This window comes from Lathyrus oleraceus, unplaced genomic scaffold (genome assembly GCF_024323335.1).
Source record: "Lathyrus oleraceus cultivar Zhongwan6 unplaced genomic scaffold, CAAS_Psat_ZW6_1.0 chrUn0174, whole genome shotgun sequence".
NCBI classification, from domain to species: Eukaryota; Viridiplantae; Streptophyta; class Magnoliopsida; order Fabales; family Fabaceae; genus Lathyrus; species Lathyrus oleraceus.
The window spans coordinates 25,149-33,513 of NW_026112565.1; the positions used below are offsets into that span (position 1 = coordinate 25,149).

Consider the following 8,365-nt stretch of genomic DNA (forward strand, 5'->3'; position numbering starts at 1 on the left):
GTTAATTATATCACTGAGTAAGTCATATCGAATTCATTAGAGATTATGGCGGGTGATATTCAACATGACACATTAAGGTCTCAGATTAATAATGATTCCTATGTTTGTAAAAACCAACTATTGTTACATAACATATGTATACATGTAATAGTATGTTGTTTAAGGATTTATATCTTAAAGCAAGTTTTATTATATTTCTAAATTTCCCTAATGCATCGAGTACTAAAGTGGACATCTTAAGATTTATTCGCGACATATATTTGAAGGTGTTACATTTATGATATTTTAAATGACAAATATGGTGTGGTTGTTAAATATTTGAAAAATGAAACCAAACACTTAACAAGTGAAGTGTAAAAACGTATCCTCCTGTAACATTTGAAATTTTTTCCTGTTTGCATAAATATCGAATTTAGACTAACGGACAATTTTTATTTCTAATATAAAAATCTCAATTATAATTTATATTTTGAAGATTGATGTTTATGATATAAATGCTGGCGAATTAGAAATATGTCATATAAATGGCGACGACGACTATATTTATTAATTTTGTTTACAAGATTGGAACTTTGTCCGTTAAAGTTTCGAAGCTAAAGTCTTACCATTTAAAAGCCATATATATGATGTTTTTACCCTAATAGATAATATTTGACATATTTTTTTGTATTAACTTGGTTCTCCATATATTACTCAGATGACAATAAGAAATACACAAATCTATGTCTCTAATTATATTTTATCATCAACACACCTATACGAACATAAAGATGTTTGTCATGAATGTCCAATGTTATATTAGTGTTAATTTAGCATGTTTGTTTAGAATTGCTGGTCTTCATGTCACTCTAGTCCTTGGTTTTCTCATGCCACCGCATAATCAACATGATGTCCATCTAGTTCTTTAATAAATAATAAAAGGTTTCAAATAGAAGTAGAAACATCTACAAATAAAAATAAATTATCAGCTCCAAAGAAAAAACAACTAATGACTTGTTCCGAAATTATGTTTTTAACCATAAAATTTAGTTAATCAAGGAAACACGGTAGAGAGAGGTTATGGAAGAATAATCTATCTCATAATTCCTCGACCGTGATATCCTTGATTAAAAAAATTCCATGGACAAATTAAAATCACCACTTCATTGTGTAGTTGAAACAAGATCTACAAAAAGAATGTTATTTATCTTCTCTCTGCCACAATTAGCATTTTATAGATCCATAAAGTTTAAGAAAGTATCATTTTTTTTTATATAAATGAATTTCATAAAATTAAAATGATATTATAATTTAAAAAGGCACAATCATGTCTTTTAAATATGTAAATGTAGTAAAAATATAGTCAAGTAAAAAATAATCATGTTTTATTAAAATCATTTAAAATTTTGAGATTTAAAAAAAATGTTTTTATAGATACTTTAATATTTTTTCCAGATTAAGTTAAAGATTGACCAAGAAGTAAAGAAATGGAGGTTTTGGTAAAGTAGAAAATAAAAGGAGATTTGGTTTTTCTTTTTACATAAATACTATTTTTATTTTATGAGAAACTCCTATTGATTTTTAAATCTTGTAAAGGAATCTTTCATTCTCAACACAAATTCAATAAATAAAATAGTAGGTAATAACCAACTATTGTTAATTATATCACTGAGTAAGTCATATCGAATTCATTAGAGATTATGGCGGGTGATATTCAACATGACACATTAAGGTCTCAGATTAATAATGATTCCTATGTTTGTAAAAACCAACTATTGTTACATAACATATGTATACATGTAATAGTATGTTGTTTAAGGATTTATATCTTAAAGCAAGTTTTATTATATTTCTAAATTTCCCTAATGCATCGAGTACTAAAGTGGACATCTTAAGATTTATTCGCGACATATATTTGAAGGTGTTACATTTATGATATTTTAAATGACAAATATGGTGTGGTTGTTAAATATTTGAAAAATGAAACCAAACACTTAACAAGTGAAGTGTAAAAACGTACCCTCCTGTAACATTTGAAATTTTTTCCTGTTTGCATAAATATCGAATTTAGACTAACGGACAATTTTTCTTTCTAATATAAAAAATCTCAATTATAATTTATATTTTGAAGATTGATGTTTATGATATAAATGCTGGCGAATTAGAAATATGTCATAGTAAATGGCGACGACGACTATATTTATTAATTTTGTTTACAAGATTGGAACTTTGTCCGTTAAAGTTTCGAAGCTAAAGTCTTACCATTTAAAAGCCATATATATATATGTTTTTACCCTAATAGATAATATTTGACATATTTTTTTGTATTAACTTGGTTCTCCATATATTACTCAGATGACAATAAGAAATACACAAATCTATGTCTCTAATTATATTTTATCATCAACACACCTATACGAACATAAAGATGTTTGTCATGAATGTCCAATGTTATATTAGTGTTAATTTAGCATGTTTGTTTAGAATTGCTGGTCTTCATGTCACTCTAGTCCTTGGTTTTCTCATGCCACCGCATAATCAACATGATGTCCATCTAGTTCTTTAATAAATAATAAAAGGTTTCAAATAGAAGTAGAAACATCTACAAATAAAATAAATTATCAGCTCCAAAGAAAAAACAACTAATGACTTGTTCCGAAATTATGTTTTTAACCATAAAATTTAGTTAATCAAGGAAACACGGTAGAGAGAGGTTATGGAAGAATAATCTATCTCATAATTCCTCGACCGTGATATCCTTGATTAAAAAAATTCCATGGACAAATTAAAATCACCACTTCATTGTGTAGTTGAAACAAGATCTACAAAAAGAATGTTATTTATCTTCTCTCTGCCACAATTAGCATTTTATAGATCCATAAAGTTTAAGAAAGTATCATTTTTTTTTATATAAATAAATTTCATAAAATTAAAATGATATTATAATTTAAAAAGGCACAATCATGTCTTTTAAATATATAAATGTAGTAAAAATATAGTCAAGTAAAAAATAATCATGTTTTATTAAAATCATTTAAAATTTTGAGATTTAAAAAAAATGTTTTTATAGATACTTTAATATTTTTCCATATTAAGTTAAAGATTGACCAAGAAGTAAAGAAATGGAGGTTTTGGTAAAGTAGAAAATAAAAGGAGATTTGGTTTTTCTTTTTAACATAAATACTATTTTTATTTTATGAGAAACTCCTATTGATTTTTAAATCTTGTAAAGGAATCTTTCATTCTCAACACAAATTCAATAAATAAAATAGTAGGTAATAACCAACTATTGTTAATTATATCACTGAGTAAGTCATATCGAATTCATTAGAGATTATGGCGGGTGATATTCAACATGACACATTAAGGTCTCAGATTAATAATGATTCCTATGTTTGTAAAAACCAACTATTGTTACATAACATATGTATACATGTAATAGTATGTTGTTTAAGGATTTATATCTTAAAGCAAGTTTTATTATATTTCTAAATTTCCCTAATGCATCGAGTACTAAAGTGGACATCTTAAGATTTATTCGCGACATATATTTGAAGGTGTTACATTTATGATATTTAAATGACAAATATGGTGTGGTTGTTAAATATTTGAAAAATGAAACCAAACACTTAACAAGTGAAGTGTAAAACGTATCCTCCTGTAACATTTGAAATTTTTTCTTGTTTGCATAAATCTCGAATTTAGACTAACGGACAATTTTTCTTTCTAATATAAAAATCTCAATTATAATTTATATTTTGAAGATTGATGTTTATGATATAAATGCTGGCGAATTAGAAATATGTCATAGTAAATGGCGACGACGACTATATTTATTAATTTTGTTTACAAGATTGGAACTTTGTCCGTTAAAGTTTCGAAGCTAAAGTCTTACCATTTAAAAGCCATATATATATATGATGTGTTTTTACCCTAATAGATAATATTTGACATATTTTTTTGTATTAACTTGGTTCTCCATATATTACTCAGATGACAATAAGAAATACACAAATCTATGTCTCTAATTATATTTTATCATCAACACACCTATACGAACATAAAGATGTTTGTCATGAATGTCCAATGTTATATTAGTGTTAATTTAGCATGTTTGTTTAGAATTGCTGGTCTTCATGTCACTCTAGTCCTTGGTTTTCTCATGCCACCGCATAATCAACATGATGTCCATCTAGTTCTTTAATAAATAATAAAAGGTTTCAAATAGAAGTAAATTATCAGCTCCAAAGAAAAAACAACTAATGACTTGTTCCGAAATTATGTTTTTAACCATAAAATTTAGTTAATCAAGGAAACACGGTAGAGAGAGGTTATGGAAGAATAATCTATCTCATAATTCCTCGACCGTGATATCCTTGATTAAAAAAATTCCATGGACAAATTAAAATCACCACTTCATTGTGTAGTTGAAACAAGATCTACAAAAAGAATGTTATTTATCTTCTCTCTGCCACAATTAGCATTTTATAGATCCATAAAGTTTAAGAAAGTATCATTTTTATTTTATATAAAATGAATTTCATAAAATTAAAATGATATTATAATTTAAAAAGGCACAATCATGTCTTTTAAATATGTAAATGTAGTAAAAATATAGTCAAGTAAAAATAATCATGTTTTATTAAAATCATTTAAAATTTTGAGATTTAAAAAAAATGTTTTTATAGATACTTTAATATTTTTTCCAGATTAAGTTAAAGATTGACCAAGAAGTAAAGAAATGGAGGTTTTGGTAAAGTAGAAAATAAAAGGAGATTTGGTTTTTCTTTTTAACATAAATACTATTTTTATTTTATGAGAAACTCCTATTGATTTTTAAATCTTGTAAAGGAATCTTTCATTCTCAACACAAATTCAATAAATAAAATAGTAGGTAATAACCAACTATTGTTAATTATATCACTGAGTAAGTCATATCGAATTCATTAGAGATTATGGCGGGTGATATTCAACATGACACATTAAGGTCTCAGATTAATAATGATTCCTATGTTTGTAAAAACCAACTATTGTTACATAACATATGTATACATGTAATAGTATGTTGTTTAAGGATTTATATCTTAAAGCAAGTTTTATTATATTTCTAAATTTCCCTAATGCATCGAGTACTAAAGTGGACATCTTAAGATTTATTCGCGACATATATTTGAAGGTGTTACATTTATGATATTTTAAATGACAAATATGGTGTGGTTGTTAAATATTTGAAAAATGAAACCAAACACTTAACAAGTGAAGTGTAAAAACGTATCCTCCTGTAACATTTGAAATTTTTTCTTGTATGCATAAATCTCGAATTTAGACTAACGGACAATTTTTATTTCTAATATAAATAATCTCAATTATAATTTATATTTTGAAGATTGATGTTTATGATATAAATGCTGTAGAATTAGAAATATGTCATATAAAATGGCGACGACGACTATATTTATTAATTTTGTTTATAAGATTGGAACTTTGTCCGTTAAAGTTCGAAGCTAAAGTCTTACCATTTAAAAGCCATATATATGATGTTTTTACCCTAAAAGATAATATTTGACATTTTTTTTGTATTAACTTGGTTCTCCATATATTACTCAGATGACAATAAGAAATACACAAATCTATGTCTCTAATTATATTTTATCATCAACACACCTATACGAACATAAAGATGTTTGTCATGAATGTCCAATGTTATATTAGTGTTAATTTAGCATGTTTGTTTAGAATTGCTGGTCTTCATGTCACTCTAGTCCTTGGTTTTCTCATGCCACCGCATAATCAACATGATGTCCATCTAGTTCTTTAATAAATAATAAAAGGTTTCAAATAGAAGTAGAAACATCTACAAATAAAAATAAATTATCAGCTCCAAAGAAAAAACAACTAATGACTTGTTCCGAAATTATGTTTTTAACCATAAAATTTAGTTAATCAAGGAAACACGGTAGAGAGAGGTTATGGAAGAATAATCTATCTCATAATTCCTCGACCGTGATATCCTTGATTAAAAAAATTCCATGGACAAATTAAAATCACCACTTCATTGTGTAGTTGAAACAAGATCTACAAAAAGAATGTTATTTATCTTCTCTCTGCCACAATTAGCATTTTATAGATCCATAAAGTTTAAGAAAGTATCATTTTTATTTTATATAAATGAATTTCATAAAATTAAAATGATATTATAATTTAAAAAGGCACAATCATGTCTTTTAAATATGTAAATGTAGTAAAAATATAGTCAAGTAAAAAATAATCATGTTTTATTAAAATCATTTAAAATTTTGAGATTTTAAAAAAAATGTTTTTATAGATACTTTAATATTTTTTCCAGATTAAGTTAAAGATTGACCAAGAAGTAAAGAAATGGAGGTTTTGGTAAAGTAGAAAATAAAAGGAGATTTGGTTTTTCTTTTAACATAAATACTATTTTTATTTTATGAGAAACTCCTATTGATTTTTAAATCTTGTAAAGGAATCTTTCATTCTCAACACAAATTCAATAAATAAAATAGTAGGTAATAACCAACTATTGTTAATTATATCACTGAGTAAGTCATATCGAATTCATTAGAGATTATGGCGGGTGATATTCAACATGACACATTAAGGTCTCAGATTAATAATGATTCCTATGTTTGTAAAAACCAACTATTGTTACATAACATATGTATACATGTAATAGTATGTTGTTTAAGGATTTATATCTTAAAGCAAGTTTTATTATACTTCTAAATTTCCCTAATGCATCGAGTACTAAAGTGGACATCTTAAAATTTATTCGCGACATATATTTGAAGGTGTTACATTTATGATATTTTAAATGACAAATATGGTGTGGTTGTTAAATATTTGAAAAATGAAACCAAACACTTAGCAAGTGAAGTGTAAAAACGTATCCTCCTGTAACATTTGAAATTTTTTCTTGTTTGCATAAATCTCGAATTTAGACTAACAGACAATTTTTATTTCTAATATAAATAATCTCAATTATAATTTATATTTTGAAGATTGATGTTTATGATATAAATGCTGGCGAATTAGAAATATGTCATATAAAATGGCGACGACGACTATATTTATTAATTTTGTTTATAAGATTGGAACTTTGTCCGTTAAAGTTCCGAAGCTAAAGTCTTACCATTTAAAAGCCATATATATGACATTTTTACCCTAAAAGATAATATTTGACATTTTTTTTGTATTAACTTGGTTCTCCATATATTACTCAGATGACAATAAAAATACACAAATCTATGTCTCTAATTATATTTTATCATCAACACACCTATACGAACATAAAGATGTTTGTCATGAATGTCAAATGTTATATTAGTGTTAATTTAGCATGTTTGTTTAGAATTGCTGGTCTTCATGTCACTCTAGTCCTTGGTTTTCTCATGCCACCGCATAATCAACATGATGTCCATCTAGTTCTTTAATAAATAATAAAAGGTTTCAAATAGAAGTAGAAACATCTACAAATAAAAATAAACTATCAGCTCCAAACAAAAAACAACTAATGACTTGTTCCGAAATTATGTTTTTAACCATAAAATTTAGTTAATCAAGGAAACACGGTAGAGAGAGGTTATGGAAGAATAATCTATCTCATAATTCCTCGACCGTGATATCCTTGATTAAAAAAATTCCATGGACAAATTAAAATCACCACTTCATTGTGTAGTTGAAACAAGATCTACAAAAAGAATGTTATTTATCTTCTCTCTGCCACAATTAGCATTTTATAGATCCATAAAGTTTAAGAAAGTATCATTTTTTTTATATAAATGAATTTCATAAAATTAAAATGATATTATAATTTAAAAAGGCACAATCATGTCTTTTAAATATGTAAATGTAGTAAAAATATAGTCAAGTAAAAAATAATCATGTTTTATTAAAATCATTTAAAATTTTGAGATTTAAAAAAAATGTTTTTATAGATACTTTAATATTTTTTCCAGATTAAGTTAAAGATTGACCAAGAAGTACAGAAATGGAGGTTTTGGTAAAGTCGAAAATAAAAGGAGATTTGTTTTTCTTTTTAACATAAATACTATTTTTATTTTATGAGAAACTCCTATTGATTTTTAAATCTTGTAAAGGAATCTTTCATTCTCAACACAAATTCAATAAATAAAATAGTAGGTAATAACCAACTATTGTTAATTATATCACTGAGTAAGTCATATCGAATTCATTAGAGATTATGGCGGGTGATATTCAACATGACACATTAAGGTCTCAGATTAATAATGATTCCTATGTTTGTAAAAACCAACTATTGTTACATAACATATGTATACATGTAATAGTATGTTGTTTAAGGATTTATATCTTAAAGCAAGTTTTATTATACTTCTAAATTTCC

The 8,365-nt window shown here is 25.7% G+C and overlaps 1 long non-coding RNA gene across 2 annotated transcripts; it reads right to left on the reverse strand.

The window, feature by feature from the left end:
* Positions 1 to 607: 607 nt before the first annotated feature.
* Positions 608 to 7,734, reverse strand: LOC127112604 (uncharacterized). Of its 2 annotated transcripts, none has more exons than XR_007798829.1 (2): positions 7,280 to 7,734; positions 608 to 754 (listed from the first exon to the last, which is right to left on the reverse strand). It is a non-coding gene; the product is annotated as an uncharacterized LOC127112604 (long non-coding RNA). The 2 variants fall into 2 exon arrangements; XR_007798828.1 differs by lacking the exon at positions 608 to 754 and adding an exon at positions 3,785 to 4,029.
* Positions 7,735 to 8,365: the final 631 nt, after the last annotated feature.